Genomic DNA, 17308 nt, shown 5'->3' with positions numbered 1-17308 from the left:
GCAAAATTGTTTGCACTACCCCTTAGCGGTACCCCTACGGCAATTGTTTGCCTACATTCTTTGAAAACGGCCAACATTCGATTCTCAAGACAGAAGAAATTTTTATGGACTTTTTTTTCAAATCGTGACCAAGGGTTGCACAGTCCTTTCTCCCATAAATTCAGTTTTATATCAGGTAAGAAAATTATATTGGGTATTACTTATATGTGTTTAAGCGCGTTCTCAAGTGCTTAAAGCACCTATTGTCTTTTCCATGTCTGTCTATCCGTTCGCATGTAACAACCCCCCCCCCCCCAAGTGAACGAATTTTCACGAAATTTTATAGTTGGCACCTTTTAAAAAGATTTGTCGAGCTATCTCAAATTTCAATCAAATCGGTCCAATAGATACTAGGATTTTTTATGTGTCGTTTTTCATACATATATTGCGTATAAATGTAAGCATATTTCGGATATAGTGTGTATAGTGTGTTCGTGTCTAACGGCACCAGGGGTTTCCCCCATCTCCGCGTTGCTTTCATTGTAGGTGTACCAGTTCACTGGAAAGGCCAGATATTTAAAAGTGTATGAATTTTGTAAGTGTAGTGTTGTGTTTCGTTGTTCTTCTGGCCATTTAGCCGCTAGACCCCTGCTGGGGCCCAACGTTGTCCACACTTAGCCTCGTGGAGGCAGACCAGGTACCCAGTAATTTTAAGTTTTCACTCTGGCAGATCCTGCTACCTAATTTCCTGAGATTTCAGTGGCAAGGACCAATAAAATAATAAAATAAAATAAAAATAAAAATAAAAAAAAAATAATAATTTAATAGTATTGGGAAGTAGTCGCTGAAAGGTTAGGCCGAAAGGGGTTTTCGTATGCATTTGGAATTTTGACAATTTTTTTTAAATTTTGACATCGTATGGGGCATTTGCTAGTGTTTAGGCAGAGTAGGGGGGGAGACTGAAGACAGGGGGAGCCAGAAATATGGAGCCAATAGGGAAGGCGACCCCAGGTCAAAGTTTTAAATTTAAATTTAGACTATGTGGAGTTACGCTGTGAAAGTGAACAGAGTAGGGGAGAGACTGAAGTCTAGGGGGAGGAAATAGAAAGTAAGGGGTCGATAGAGGAGGTGACCCCTGTGGTCAGTGGGGCAGGCCCATGTCCCACTAGGAGGAAAAGGAGGGCGAGGAGGGGAAGAGCCAGTGAAACCATCTCCTTCCCTCCCCAGGGAAGGGGAAAGAAAGTACCGTGCAAGAGAGCACAGGTATAGCCTGTGGCGTTGGCAGCAGAGCTGCAATGAGGTCAAGTCCATGGTAGGTCTTCTATTTAAGTTCTACTTCTTCTAAACAGATGTCAACTTCTAGGGTTGTAGGTCATTCCTGGGACAAGTCCTGTACTTGCAGTTCAGGTTATTGAGGTTGTGCTTGCAGTCTGTCATCAAGTTTTTGGGTTTTAATCTTCTTTCATTTAAAGAGGAGAAATGCTGGCTGGTGATATGTTTTGTCTTTGCGTTGTCATGGTTGAGTGGCATTTCCTCTTTTCCTCAGTGTATGGCAATTGCACCCTTGTTCTCGCGAAGAGGTCCTGGGCGAATCGTGACAATGCTTTATAATCCTCTTCGGTTTCATATATGGGACAGTCAAACATAAGATGGTTCCAGTCTTCTATTTCTCCACAAGTGCAATGTGGGTTGTCTGTGAGTCTGAAGCCAGCGAACTTTGCATTGAAGGGGCCATGCCCTGTTATTAAGTACGTTGTATGAAGTCCTGGGAAGAACCATGATGGTGATTTCGGGTATACTCTATTTGTCTGTGGAAAAAACTTGCCGGTGATCTCTCCTTTGGTGGTACTGGCCCATCTGTTTTGCCATTCCTGTAGCAGGTGGTTCTGTAAGCGTACTTTTTCTGCCTTCCTATTAATAGTGGGATCAGTTGTAAAATTAAGGAAGGTAACTGGGACTCCTTTGGAAAGGTAATAGAGTATTCCAGTTCTAACGATTTCTAGGTCTAGTGGGAGCGTTCCTGCTATTACTTGTAAGGCTGGAGTATATTCGGGTATTACCCAATGTTGCGTTAGTTCGTGGGAAAGTTTCAGACCAAGGCTCGAAATTGAATGATTCCACCCTCCAGGAAAAAGAAAAAAAAAATAATAATAATAAATAAAAAAATAATAATAACAATATATATATATATAGAAACAATATGGGGGGGGAAGAGCGAAGAAACAAATAAATAACGAAGACGGAAGTAGAAATGAAAGGAAAGTGTAAGGGATATGTATATAAAATTTTGAAAAATACTGTATTAAGTAAGGGGCGAATACAGCCAATAAATAATAAATTTAGACCGGCGCCACCTGACCATGTCCAAGCCAAAAAAGTGTGAAATATCACTAAAATGATACGATAAACCAACCATAAAAGAAAAATGGAAATAAGACAAACAAAGCAAGGAACAAAAATAGACGAACATTGCATCCAATCTGTCAGAGGGCCCTCTGGACATAGTGCATATCCAGTGATATAGTGGTCGGGCGCCACCTGTGGTTTCCCACATCTGCACCATATGTACGCTGTGAAGAAATACAGAACACTGTAAATGCCAGAAAAGTGTTGTGTGTTGAATGCGTAGTATTATGTTGGGTTCTGTTGTGAGTCCTGGCATTTGGCGCAGAGTCCCTGATGGAACTCCACGTTGCCCGCACACACCACTCGTCGGGGTAGCCTAAACTTCCTGAACGGAGACTAATTTTAAAAAAAATAAAATAAAATAAATAAATAAATAATAAAAAAATAAATAATAAAAATTTTTAAAAAAATAAATAATAAAAAATTAAAAAAATAAATAATAAAAAATTTTAAAAAATAAATAAAAAATAAGGTAGAGTGCGGCAATACAGAGTGTACGGAAGGAGATGGGGGGTGAAAATAAGAGTAAGGGGATGTAGGTGAAGGCATCCCCTAAATTGACAGTGGAGCATATGCCCCACCAGGCGAAAAGGGAGAGGAAATAACTCCAGAAGGATAGAAAAGCCACGCATCGAGAGTGCTGAGTGTGACTTATATTTTGCGGTGGAGTGGTCAAGACCACTGGAGCCTACTCAACCATGTGGGTGAGTTAGCAGGTAATCCTACCATAGAATGTTTCTGTCAGCTGCGGCAATCAAACCGGAAGAGGTGATTTGACCACAGGTAACACTCGTGTAAAACTCACATCTTCTATTGTATCCTTTATGCAGGTGAAAACCTATATCGTCTTCAGTAGCAGGTGACTATTTCTTCCTTAAAAGGTGAACCATGCAACATCGTATTGAAAACAATTTCAACCACGCCTTGAAAGCTTCTATAACATTTTCTTGAATGATCCTTGCTTCATGAGTTGATCCTCCGGCTAAATCATACTGACATTGTAATTCCAAGGTGTCACCAGTTCCTACAACACGATGTCCTAATGAGCTGTTTCATTTCTCGATCATTAGATTATAGCAAGGCGGTTCCTTCTGCCGTGGACGACAGCTGTGTGATGCGGTTCCTGAAACTGCAGGCACGAGCTTTGGCAGCTGCTAGATAATCACTAATGATTCAAGAGGACTAGTACAATAGGCCAGACAAGCATCCCTATTTTGCCCACATTTCATAAGCGAGTGCTCTTTCATGGAGGAGTATTCGAGGACAAGTGCCTCCCTGAGTGGTATTTCAAGTCTGAGTACTCGACGAGGATAGGTGATTCAGGTTGTGCATTTCATCACTGATTGATCTTTTATGTCGGTGTACTGGACGAGTCGATTGGAAACGTCAACCTCTAACTAAACATATATCAACGCTTATGAAGTCGATGCATTTGCAATAGATCTGTGTTCATCTCCTAACTATAATTTACTGATGAGAATACTTTTCCTGCCTGACTGCAATTTACTGATGAGAATAGTTCCATGGTGTGGAATTCAGCTTTCCGGGTAATATTTCATTTATTAAAAAGACTTTTCTTTCTCAGACTGGATATTACATTGAAATTGTATTCATTGACGGCAATTTCTCACTATCTACTTTCCGTAGCAGGGACTCCAAATTCATTTTATATGAACTGCAGCTCTTCAATGTCTTATAATTGTGCGGGAACATGAAGTGCAGAACTTCAATATCTTGTAATGGAACGGGAATAGTGATGTAAGTCTGTACATATCTGTACAGTATTGTGATTAGTGGCGGGGATGCCAGGAAAGCTGGCTGGAACCGCCTAGTACAATAAACAAATAAAATATAAAAAAAAATGCCCACCTTCAAAAAATAAAAAAAATAATCCTAACCTGGATGGTCCAGGGTTAGCAAGTCGATGTTTTTAAAAGGGTCAAGTAGAGATTTTTTATTGCCGATTTCAGCAAGTTCCTCACGGGTTTGTATCCCTAGCTTGAGTTGGTTGTAGAATCCTGCGCCTAGCAAAGAGGTTCTGTGCGTACTCCGTTAGTAATTTGTAGAAATGAACAGTAGTTCGTCAGAAATGAACAAGTGCTCATGTCCTTGAGATAAGTGTTGGAGTACGGTGTATACTGGTCCTCGAAGATCTTCATAAATTGGGCAGTTATAAAGAAGATGGCCCCAACCTTCAATTTCTCCACATGTACAGTAGGGGTTATTGATGATTCTCAAGGTACCCAACTTATGATTTATAGAGCCGTGTCCAGTTATAATATATTACCGTAGAGGCCAGGAGAGAACCAAGACGGCGACTTTGGATAAACAAGTTTGACGTCCGGGATGAATTTCTTAATTATTAGGCACTTGTCCGTCTCTTTCCATCTTGTCTGCCAGATTTGTAGTAGCGTGGCAGCTAGTTTCTTCTTTCCTTGCTTACAGTCGGTGTGGGTGTCGATGGTATGTCCAAAGATGGTAGCTGGGATGCCCCACGACAAGCAGTAGTGCAATTCTCGACGGATAACCTCCAAGTCAAGAGTGAGGACACCCGCAAGAACCTGAAGGGCCGGAGAGCTTACTGTGCAGGAGGCCTTGGTAATGGCGAGCAATATACTCCACTGAATTGTTTCTAGTTTGCGTTTATTGCGAACAATTATTGCTGTATGGTACCAATTCCCGGTTGTTGTTGTTATTTGGTTTTTAGGAGCATTAGCAACTAAGGCCATATTGCTCCGGGGATATGCGGTGGCCATTCCCTGACCTTTCCGCATCCTCCGTATTTGGTACCAATTCCCGGATCCGTATGTAATAACAGGGAGGAATATAGCTCTATAAAGGAGTTTGGGTGTTCTCCTGTTCAGTCCCCAGGCACACCTGCTTACTCGGACGATTAGGGCTGCATAATTTCTGATTTTGATTTGAAGGTAAGGTATGAGAGGTGCGGGAGGAAGGAGAGCTTCGAATAAGGAGGTTACCAGATTAATGTTTTTTCCTTGTACCTTGATCTTAGGAGGTCTTCATATTTGCAGGGTGCTTTGAGAAGTATGGATTGTGTCTTCTGTGGGGAAATCTGGAGCTTGTGTAGAGTCGCCCAGTCCTGTAAGATCTGTAGTGCTTGGTTGCCAGTGGCCTCGAGAGCTGCTCTGGTGTCTGCTGCGATGGAGATGGTAATGTCATCCGCGAATGCTTGGATAGTAACAGGGCCTGAATCCACCTGGATACAACAGCCGCGAACATTGCTGCATTTCGAACATAATGCAAATTACCACAACGGACAGAGACAGACATTAACTGAAATGCCAGCCCGCCGAAGCAATAAAATCCCATCACAGAGGCCTTAATGCAGTAACCGAATAGCTTAAGCATTCACCGCTAAACCAGATTGCCACCAAAGAGAAAGAAATGAAGTTGAAGACAAAAATTAAACAGATGATAGAGCACAATATGAGCAGTGCAAAGCAACTAGCGCTCACTACACCCATTAGAAATAAAACTCTAAAAATATTATGTTTAATAGTAAAAATAAAAAATGATGACCTTTTTTATGAAATGTAGCGCTCCAGTAACAGCACCATCGTCATGTGTTCGCACAATGAGATATACGAGATTTGTTCAAAAAGTATTCTGACTGCTACGATATAGTGATAATAAGCATACTTGTCTGATGGGCGACTTATTGCCCTTGAAATAGTATTCTTTTAAGGTGACACACTTAGCCCCAATGGATTTACCCACTCTTGGAAGCTCTTCTGGAGAGTTGCGCTATCGTATTAGCCTTTAATTTTACGTCGTCAATTAACTCCTTTCAGGTATTTTTTCAGTCCAGAAAAGAAAAAAAAAAAAGTCACATGGAGCAGTCTTTCATAAATGTGGGGGTTTCTGAACTTGATCAATTCTGTGTTGGGACAAAAAAATTGTACAAGCAACAACGAATGCGACGGCGCATTATCGTGGTGACCAAATATGTCTTTGGAGTTTCATTTTTCGGTGTTTTTGTTCGAACCGCATCACGAAGGCGTCTCAGAACTTTAATGTAGAACTCTTGTAATTAATTGTTTATACCTCTGGAGTTTATTCGTAGTGATCGAACACTCTCATAGTCAAAAATTGCCAGCAACATGACTTGGTTTCGTTGCTCAATTGCTGAGATTATTTGGGTTGAGGAAAGAAGGAATCTTCCACTGGGATGACTGCTGTTTTTGGTTTCGGGTTGTTGTTGTAGAGTTTTAGGCGCCCTAGCAACTTAGACCGTATTGCGCTGTATATATTATGTCAGTAAACGGCAAATAAGATTAGTACTGTATATAAAACAGAGCTACACGGCTTAATAGATCCTACGTTATATCGATATTTAAAAATATAAGAGATTACCTCATTCCGCTTCGTAGGACAACACACTCCAAATATAACCGACTAAAAAACTTAACAATTATTTTAAGTTGTTTTTTAGTCAGTTATATTTGAAGATTGTCGTATTGTCCTACGAAGCTGAATGGGGTAATCTCTTATATTTTTAAATGTCAGTAAACTGCGTGCGTTCTGTGGTCGATTCTCTTATTTGTTGGATGAAAAACCAAACTACTGAGAGAATAAACCACGCAACTCTCACCTGAGACCGACTAACTCAGGCACGTTGTGTAAAAAAGCCCATAAAAATTTCTCGTGTCATTGACAGGATTCGATCCCGGGACTTTTCTAGCAAGTGTTGAAAGGATGGTGCTTATATGCACTATGCTACCTGCGAAGCTTTGGTTACGAGATCAAACCTTTAAAGTTTAAACCAACATTTCATCTCCAGTTATAAGTTTAAAAATGTTTGAAAATCTGGCGAAAAACTGTTTTTCGCCAGATTGAAAAACAAGTTAGGTGTTTGGGGCCCCTGGACTCGAGGTGGACCAAGGGCTCAAGCCCTATTATCCGTGACTGGATCCGCCCTTGTCTACAACATTCTAATAGAAATTTGTCCAGTCTTTTTCATTATTAAAACGAAAGCCTCACTAATTTGTTTATTAATTAAGAAAATACTTTTATTTATTTACGTTTTTGCGTTCGTTTCTTGATTTTGAGTATCAGTGTAGAAATAAATTATATTAATCACTAGAACTTGCTCTAAACGTATAATTCTATTCTAAATTTAGAACTACAGCTCACCTCACACACAGGCAAAAATGAAAAAACCATTTAAACAGAGGTTTTAATTTTGTGCCACTTTCCAGGAAATTCTCCAGTTAGATTTCCTATGATAAACTGAAAGGAGTACAAAAATCACGCACAGCCCAACAGGATATCCTGAAAGTAGAGTCCTGCCATTCGGTCAGGAAGTTTAACCTCAATAATCATCACTGACACAAAAACAAGTGGTTGAAAAACGCCGCTGTTAAGAATTTAAGCCCATTTTATTGTGATTATTAATAAGGAAACCTATAACCAGAAAGTGTTTAATTTACTAGTGATTTATTCATCGTCGTATGAAGGTTATTTAATTTAGTTAACAGGCTATTTAATTCAACAACAGTACCATTCTCTACACCCCGGGGAAACTCTGTTTGTGTTTTTTTTTTCTTGGTTTTTCATCCAACAAAGAACATATTCCATATACAGAAGAAATATTTTGAAACCTCGTAAACTTAGTTGCTTAGCACAAAAAACAAAAATATTCATGCCTCAAACTTAAAATATTCCCACATAAAATTATTCAAGATTAATCGTGAAACTGTGTGAAGTCACCAAGATGAAGCTGTCAGAGAAATTGCATTTGATTCAGCGCAAAAATCACTGTTGCAGTGTCTGCCATTACAAACCCAGGGTTCCAAGTCTTTATCATACTCCCCCCCATTCTATAGATTTGGCTTATAGTGGCTTCTTGCTCTTTCCAAAACTTAAGGAGCACCTTGGTGGACACTGGTTTTATTCTGACGAAGAGGTGATGTGTGCTCTGAGAGTATAAAAGCACCTTTATCGAAGCTTTAAATCATGCTTATACCTATACGCAGATGTATTTTATTTCTTTATTATTTTCTTTTAATATGTTCCGCACCATTCTAAGCTTGTCTTACAACATCATCACGGTTACAATATGACGCAATTTTATTGCGAATTTCTGTCAACAACTGCAAAGAAGGACAGGGAAGCTATTAAGCCTTTGTTACAGATTTTTTCCTTACTGATTCTTGACACGTAAAGAATTGGCGACTACCTTGACTTTCAGAACTTTCTGTGATAGAATATGTAGACGCACTATGAAAAAGAATCAAAAATCTCAGATCTGAAACCTGCTTATGGCATGAAATAATTGCAAATTTTAATCCCTTCTTGCATTAAATTACTCCTATAGCTTCAGCAAACAGTACTTTGAACGTTTGTTTGCAGAACAGTTTTATCTTATCAGTTAAAAAGATAAAAAAAAATTAATTAAATATGATAATAATTCTACACTCACTGGCCAAAAAATCAGAAACCTTTTGAATTTGGCATCAACAGATTATCAAACGTACAGTAGACAGGGGATCTTTTCTTTAGTAGATCCAGTCATGGAGAAGAGAAGTGATCTTTCCGATTTTCAGAAAGATGTTATTGTTAGAGAACTTTTAGCAAGATCTACAATTGAGAAAACAAAAATAACTGGCGTGTCGAAAGAAACCATCCGAAAAGTATACAAAGAGTGGAAAACGAAAGGACAATGCAGGAATTTAAAGTGAATTGTGCATCAGAATAGAAGGTCCAGTGTGCAGCAAATGACTGAAAAATTCCATTTGGCCAAAAAAAGACCCAGACCCATTTCCAAACGAACTATGCGGCCGAAATTGAAGAATCTGGGATTCGATTTTCGTGTGGCTTTATAAAAGCCACTTCTTTGTAAAAATCATCATCTGTAAAAAATTAAAGATTTGCTTGCAGTGGTGCCACCAACGTGAAGTCTAGAGTGTAGAAGAGTGCAAAAAGATCACGTGGTCTGACGAGTCTCAATTTACACTTTTTTACACCAATGGGAGGGTGAAAGTATGGCGCGAATCTCACGAAGCCATGCATCCAAACTGTCTCTTGTCCATCACTCAAGCGGCTGGAGTTGATATCATTGTACGGATCATGTTCTGCTAGTACGGACTGGATCCCCTCATACTGTTAGAAGATCCAATGAATATCTTTCTGTTGTATGTGACCAACTTCATCCTGCAGTGCTTCATTTTTATCCGGAGTTTTATTCTGTGGGGGGTGAAATAAAAGGATGATATTTTATATATTTTCTATATTTTTGTAGTTATTGTTTTATTGTTCTTATTTTTTATTTCGTTTTGTTCCCTATTATGTGTTTGTCCACTTTATTCTTATTTCCCCCACTTACGCATCTGATTTTACTTCCTAGGAGAACTCCAGATTCGAGGGAACTTCTCAATTAATTATAACTCCCTTCGGAAAGGCTGAGTGTTCAGGAATGACAAACAACGCACACATTAATATATATCATAACATAGTTTATTTACACTTATATATACAACATAATATGCAATTGAATAAAAAAACATGTAATATGCATACAAGGTTAAGTCAAGGATACCTTGCATATATTATTCTTATATTACCAATCAATATGCTATTTTCATCATTATAGTCTGTGTTCTCGCCATTCTGTTACAATACACTGAAGACCAATCTTAACTTTCCTAAAGTCTCTATTTGTTATTAGTCTTTCAGTTAGATCAACAATTCTTCATCAATACAAACACTATATTCAATTATCTATCCTTAGAACATTCAAATATTCTCATATAACATTTACTATATTCAATTATCTATCTTTAGAACATTCCAAGATGCTCACTATAAACTTTATTATCCTTCTAACATATTATAATCATTTGAACAATAATCTTTTTGAATTAATTAAACTCTGTTAGTATATATAATTTACTTAAGAGATAATTTATCAATCAATTTACTTCTAGTGCTATCCTTTTTTCATTAATTAATCACTATACTGTTTCGCATACAGTACTTACTATTATCCTTTTTCTTTCCTTTGCTTTCCGGGGCGGTTCCAAGCTTTCCTGGCTCTCAGGGTACCTTCTGGGGATCTCTTTCATCAGCTACACCTGAATTTGCTACAGATGATTTTTTTGGAACTCTTTGCTGCACTGGGACTGGCGTTCTTTCTCCACCTTATTAAAACCCATCACGAGGAAAACTCATAGGGCATCTCACACTAACTCCTTCTCCTCTCCACTTTATTAAAACTTATCACAAGGAAAAACTCATAGGGTGCTACCCTCGTTTTTCCGCTCCACCTATTAAGAACTTTTTCAAGAAGAAAACGTCCCCAGGGCGCTACCCTTCTCTTTTCCCACCACGTCCGAACACTCGACTGTTAACTTTTACATATTTCCTACTACAACAGAACCCTCAACTGTCCATGTTACTAACTCATTTTACTTATCTCGACGAAAATCTCCACTGCTGTGTCCGCTGACTACTTCATTTTCCCTATCACCAACAAAACTCAACTTACAATCCCACTAACCCATTTTCATAAAACCCACATAAACTCAACTGTGGTTTCTCTCAACTCATCTTCCCAAAACACTCCCAAATTCTCAACTCTGTGTGTTCTAACTCATTTCCATAAACACACACCTAAAACTCAACTCCGTGTCTCTTTTTTTTTCCCGTTCACTTACTTTTTGTTCATCTCCTTTTCTGTACCGCCTACATATGTCAAATACGCCCTAGTTTTTAGTTTAACCAATCTTACTCATTTTATCAACTTTCTCTCTCTTCTTAGTCGCTAATTTTAATTTTCTCAAGCTGATTTCTTGTTGCTGGATCTAACTTCTTATTTTAAGAAATTTGTAAACTTTCTCAAGCTGTCAGTACCTTTGAAGTCAGCCGCTAATAGTTATACTGTAGCAGACTAATTTCCCATGATCTATAAAACTTGCCATCACTGTCGGCCAGAGCCAGACTTCCATCTAATTCCCAGCATTGTTCCGTATTTTACTGTCCAGGTGTAATCGATTAAAGAAATGTCCCGACAGCACATGGTCCACCGCTCTATTGTTTACCAGAGTTGACACCTTTTACTCATAACAGTTGCAACCAGTTTCCATTGTTTTGGATGCTCCTGTGCGCTGGGAACCGAAGTACACCCCTTCCTTGCCATTAGCCTTTGTGATCTTAGTAATATTCTTAACTTGTAATGTTCCGCTCCCCCATATTGCTTTATTATAAGTTTTACTTTAAATAAATCTCCCTCCTCCACAAAATATTATATTTGTAAGATTTTACATCTTACAATTCACAATGAGCGATGAATTCTTTCAAGACGGCAAAGCAACTATCCACTGTACCAAAATTGCATCCGAATGGTTCGAGGAATACACCAAGATTTCCAGCATCTACCCTGGCAGCCTAATTCTGTAATCCCAGTCCAATTGAGAATGGGATATGTTGGAAAGGGCAGTCAGTTTCGCAGTTCTCTGCCGACCACAATACAGCAGCTGACAAATATCCTGATGGAATAAAGTCGGGAGCTAAACTCCAGTGGAATCCAGAAAAAAAAAAAAAAAAAACTTGAGAAGTGTGCAATGAATTTACAAATAGTTCGTTACCCCTATTATAACTGTTATTATCACCACAGTAAAATAATTTCAGCACAATGACCCTATCTATTCCTCACTTCCACACTTTGATCCGCTTCGCTGACCCCTGCGAACTACGAGTCCCGGAGCACTGTACCGACAATTAAATGTTTTAAATTTGTGTTAAGTACCGTTAGACACATATTACCACAATTTACAACTGCTGTAACAATAGGTGGAAAAAAAAAAAAAAAAAAAAAAAAAACAATATAAGAACGCTGACAAATTTATCATTCGGCTTTAGCCGCGTCTTAGATGCCATTCTGGAAATTTCCGATTCCATGTACGTACTTATCTATACGTATTTTAGAAAAAAAAGAAAAAAAAAATTACTGAAAACGTGATTGTTTTCGACTTGTGAAATATATAAAAGGTGAAGTAATAAAGTTCCCGGACTGGTGCTATTGCGCTCAAGTTCGATGAGTTTGAAAATAATCGGAAGTGGTATGTTGTAGTCCAAACTTCCTCCAACAGGTGCTGGTAGAGAGATTGTCCAATAGTAGAAGAAAGAAAGCAAGCGTATTCAGACAAAAAAATCTACACAATTCACCCACCCGTACCCTCCAATAATCTGTCTAGTTCTTCCTTGAATTTATTCACCCCATCCATTTCCACAACAACAGATGGAAGCCTGTTCCAACAATCAACCACCCGCTGGTTGAAGGCAAACTTCCGCACATCTGTCCTGCAACCATCCTTCCTCAACTTAAATTTATGGCCCCTCATGTGTGTAGTCTCAGCAAGTGGAAGAATATCATTAACATTCAGGTTGCTCAATCCATTCAAGGCTTTTAACACCTCAATCAGATCTCCCCGTCTGTGCCTAGTCTCGAAACTCTGCAATTTGCATAGTTCACACAGGGTTCACAAGGACGACCACACAGGGTTCACAAGATCGAAAGAATACAAGAAACAGAACCATATTTAGCAGTGTGTGTGTGCGCTAATTATCTGCTGTTATGCTTTTAGAAGTAAAATTTTGCAAATAGTTTAAAGGTTTTACTGCATATTGAGATGCCGTTCCATCACTAATATGCAGTATACTTCCTTATCAGTGCTCTTACCCACACACGCGCAATGGTTTCCCCTTTCGATTTTTTTATTTTTATTTTTGCAAGATAGTGAATGATATTGTCGTCCAGAATGTAACATTCCCAAGGGACAATTTGTTTAACATTCGGAAACGTTTATCTTTTCCTCTCGCGAACCCCTAATGGTAATATATCGCCTTCTATTATCATAAAGCCTTTTTATCAATACTTGTTTATCCCCTAATTCTATATCACATATACAGTATATCGTAACACTTCCATAGGTCCAACACAGCACTTTATTAGATTGTTTATAACTGTTTTTCACAAAACATATACATATGTAACTCCTAACATGCACGTCCCTTAATTAAAACCTTTCAGTAACCTGTTTACCGGATATATCTGACTTTCAAATTAGTCTAAAATGGGAGTGACGTGTTTGAGTAATGGCTCTGTTGTTTACATCCGGTTGAGTTCTTGGCCTGACCTTTTATACGTCATGCATTTCATTTAATGAACGTAAATATATTACTTCATTTAGTAAGTATTTCGTAAAAAATTTGCCTAATATTCCTTTTTAAGTTTTTTTTTTTAATTTTCGTCAAAGAATAAACAGTATTTTTTTAGCTGTTTTTCGTTCTTCTTTGTCATACTAGTTGTGTACAGAGTTCACCGTTATAAATAAGCATTCCAAAACAAAAACCTTTTTTTTTTAAATATTTTATTTTATGCTTCAAAATTCAAGGATCAAATGTGTGCTTTATGTTATAACTGTAATCTTGTGCGCGCGCACACACACGCGATAATCAACAAGTTGTGGCAGATGACAGTAGCACGCGCTACTTCCTGCATTTACAAACCAAACAAAAAAAAAAAAAAAAAAACAGTTGACAGGAAGTAAGATACTTCTGCTACTTCCTATGTATGCTATGAAATTGTTTTGCTTGAGTTATTTCAGTAATATGTTCATAATATTAAGAAAGAAAGAATCAGTAAATTATATTAACGAAATATCTCTTTCTTTATTTACTATTTATTTATATCAGTAAATTATATTAATGAAATATTTCTTTCTTCTTCATTGTATATTTATTTATTTAAGTAATCGAATTCCTTTCTGCTGAATAGCAGGCGGTACGTATTTCTTATTTATGATTTAGAAGGTGTTTACGCAAGTTGAGTAGGATGTTAACCCTGAACTCGCATACCTTAAGAATTACTTCAAGCATGAGTAAATAGTGGTGTGGGTGAGAATCCTGGGGAGATGGTTATCGAAGTTGCGTGGCCGTTTTTTTTATTATTATCTTTTCTTTTAGAATCTGAAATTTATTTTGTGTTTCTATAAATAAATTAATAAAGGTGACAAGATCTGAAATCCAAATCGAGATATCTCTTTTTTTTTATCATGGCTATTGCAAACTTCCGACTTAATCCCTTGAACTGTCTTTGGGGGATAATTAAAGGAATTGGTGTATCTCACTCCAGTTAACAGCATGATGGACTTGTAGTCAAAGGAACATGCCTCCGTCATTATCGTATGTTCCATTTCGTTATTCCTCAAAATAGTGATGCCTGCTGTGAATTGCAAGGCGAAAAATTTAAACATTTCAAAATAAATTGAGTGGCCACTTTATTAGGAACACCAGCCTAATAAGTAGATTTAGTTCTTTAGTCCTGAGAACTGCCTGGATTCATTGTGTTATGGACTCAGAGAGGTATCGAAAGCCTAAACTAAACTAAAGCCAATTCCTAAACTATCTTGAAACCTTCCATCTGATCAATGATTGCCTGCATGGATTCCGTCAGCGTTGACCCACTGGAAAACTTTGGCGAAACTCAAGCTCAAGCTGGTTTTCTTGACATTTAAATCGTGTTTGGCATAAAGGTCTTCTAAACAAGTTTCAATCTTATGGTTTGCTAGATGTTTCTTGTAACTGGGTATCCAGTTTTCTCTTTGACCGCTCACTACCGGTGATGGTAGACTGCTCTCTAACTTCTCCACTAATGCTGTTTTCCAAGTTATTTGAAGAATTCTTTAAAGTTTTCTAAGTTATTTCTCCTACTCTTTTCCTGTTATGTATTAATTAATGCCATTCTTCCATTGACTGGAAATCCTATCCTTAGTTTTGCTGATGATGGCACATTGCATCCCACCTTTCAATTTGAGAAACTTCGCCCTGCATAAACACCACACCATTAATTCCTTAACTGGTGATCTCCACGTAATTCTTCAATGGGACAAAGACAATTTAGTTATATCAATCGCTCTAAAATGTATCCTGTTTGTATCAATGAAAGAATCAATGTTGTTGCAAATACGCGTCTCGTTTAATTTTAACTGTCATTAGCGCCACCTGCCACGTACGAGTGCTCTGACGTTTTTGTTGCAAGTTGGGAATGCCAAAAAATGGAAGAGAAGAATAATTCTATAAAGTGCTTTGTTGTAGTCGAAGCTACGTTGCCGCATGAGGAAATAACGAATAGAAAAGTTGTTGGACTACAGGTAGTGAATGGCAGTGAACTGGCCAGTTCTGACAATGAGGAGGAAGCAGCGACAAGGAAAGATGGTTTGTATGAATTAGCTTTATTATACTATTTATGTACTCAAGTATCAGGTTTTATTGTACACATCTATGTAGCTTTTATTTTCTTCATTACCTTACAAATAAGCCATTCATTTGAAAAACAAAATATTTTTATGGGGAAATGAATCAGAGCATGCGCGAAGGCTGGTGTTCCTAATAGTCGCAGAAAGTTTCATTTCTAACGTCTGCGTTTCTAATAACATACATCTTACTACGTCATCTTTATACTTTTTATTTGTGCGTTAACAGCGCCCTCTATTTCGAAATAGACCTATTATTTAAGAAATATATTTATTTATTTTATATTTATTTGCTTTTTTTTTCTTCAACGTAAATCTTTAGTTAATTTATAAGTAAAACTGAAGAAGGTAAGTTAATTACAACAACGCTGGCTGTTATTTCTAATAAGTACAGTACTGAACTTCAATTAAATTTGACAGTATTTATAAAACTATAACCATGTGTATGGCAATTCATTTTTCAATTAAAGAACCGTAAAAAAAATAAATTCTTTGTTCTATTTATTTTCAACGTTTTTCCCTTATTATTATTATTACATTTTTCTTCCTGATGGGGAGGCTTCCATCACATGACCGGTACTGCTACTAAGTGCACAGGGTGGTTGTTATGTCTGGTGTTACTGTTGGTTGAGGAACTCCCTGACTATCCTACAGGTGTTCAGGATTACGACTTTCTGGAGTTCCTTGTATGTATTCTTTGGGAGACCTATTGTTGCTAGGCAGTTATAGGGCCTTTAGCACCATACCGGTGGTTGACAAGATGATCTGGACGGTCGTAACTTGTTGCATATGCCACATCTCTTTGATCTTCGGTCTTAGGTTCGTGTACTTCTTGATCTTTTCCTCGTGGGTTTTCTGGAGATTGCCAGTGTTGGGCACTGCTAGCACTGCTATATCGATCAGATAAGTAGCCTTTTGCTTCTTGCCGACAAGGGTTATGTCCGGTCTGTTGTGCGGGGCTGTCTTATGCGTTATTATGGCGTGTTCCCAGTACAGCTTGTTGTTTGGGGTCTCTAGTACGGCCTAGGACTCCTACTTGAAATACGGTACACTTTCTTTGATCAACTGGTATTTCCTCGCAAGCTTCTGATGTATTATCCTGACTCCCTGGTGATGTTTAGGAGTGTACTTCGTCTCGGTGATCACCTTGCATCCTGTGGTGATGTGTTCAATGGTTTCTGAGTCCAGATAGCATCGTAGACATGTATCATATGTTACTCCTGGCTCCTTGGCGGTGTATTTTCTATAGTTCCTGGTGTTGATTACCCCATCTTGAATGGCGAGCATGAATCCATCAGTTCCGGGAAAAAGTGTCCCGCTCGTGAGCCATGTATTGGAAGCCATTTTATATATGTGGTCTTGATGGAGGTCATTGTAGTGTCTGTCATGGAGTGACTTCTTTGACCATCTTTCTAGCTTGATTTGTTCTATCTGGGCGAGAGGGGTCTCCTCGATTAGGTGAGTGGGGTATGCCGCTTGTCTATCTTCCTGATGGCCTGGTAGATTGGCGCTGTGTTTTTCTGGAAGTAATCCTTATCACTTTCTTCGGTTGTTTAATGAGGTCTATTAAGCCCCTACCCCTTCTTTTCGAACTGTGATCAGGTTCTCCACAGCTGACTTCGGGTGGTGTTGGCGTGGCGACCCTTGGT

This window comes from Mastigoproctus giganteus, chromosome 14 (genome assembly GCF_048544385.1).
Source record: "Mastigoproctus giganteus isolate SK-2022 chromosome 14, ASM4854438v1, whole genome shotgun sequence".
Taxonomy (NCBI): Eukaryota; Metazoa; Arthropoda; class Arachnida; order Uropygi; family Thelyphonidae; genus Mastigoproctus; species Mastigoproctus giganteus.
The sequence above is the reverse complement of the archived record's forward strand: the minus strand, read 5'-3'. Positions refer to the sequence as shown.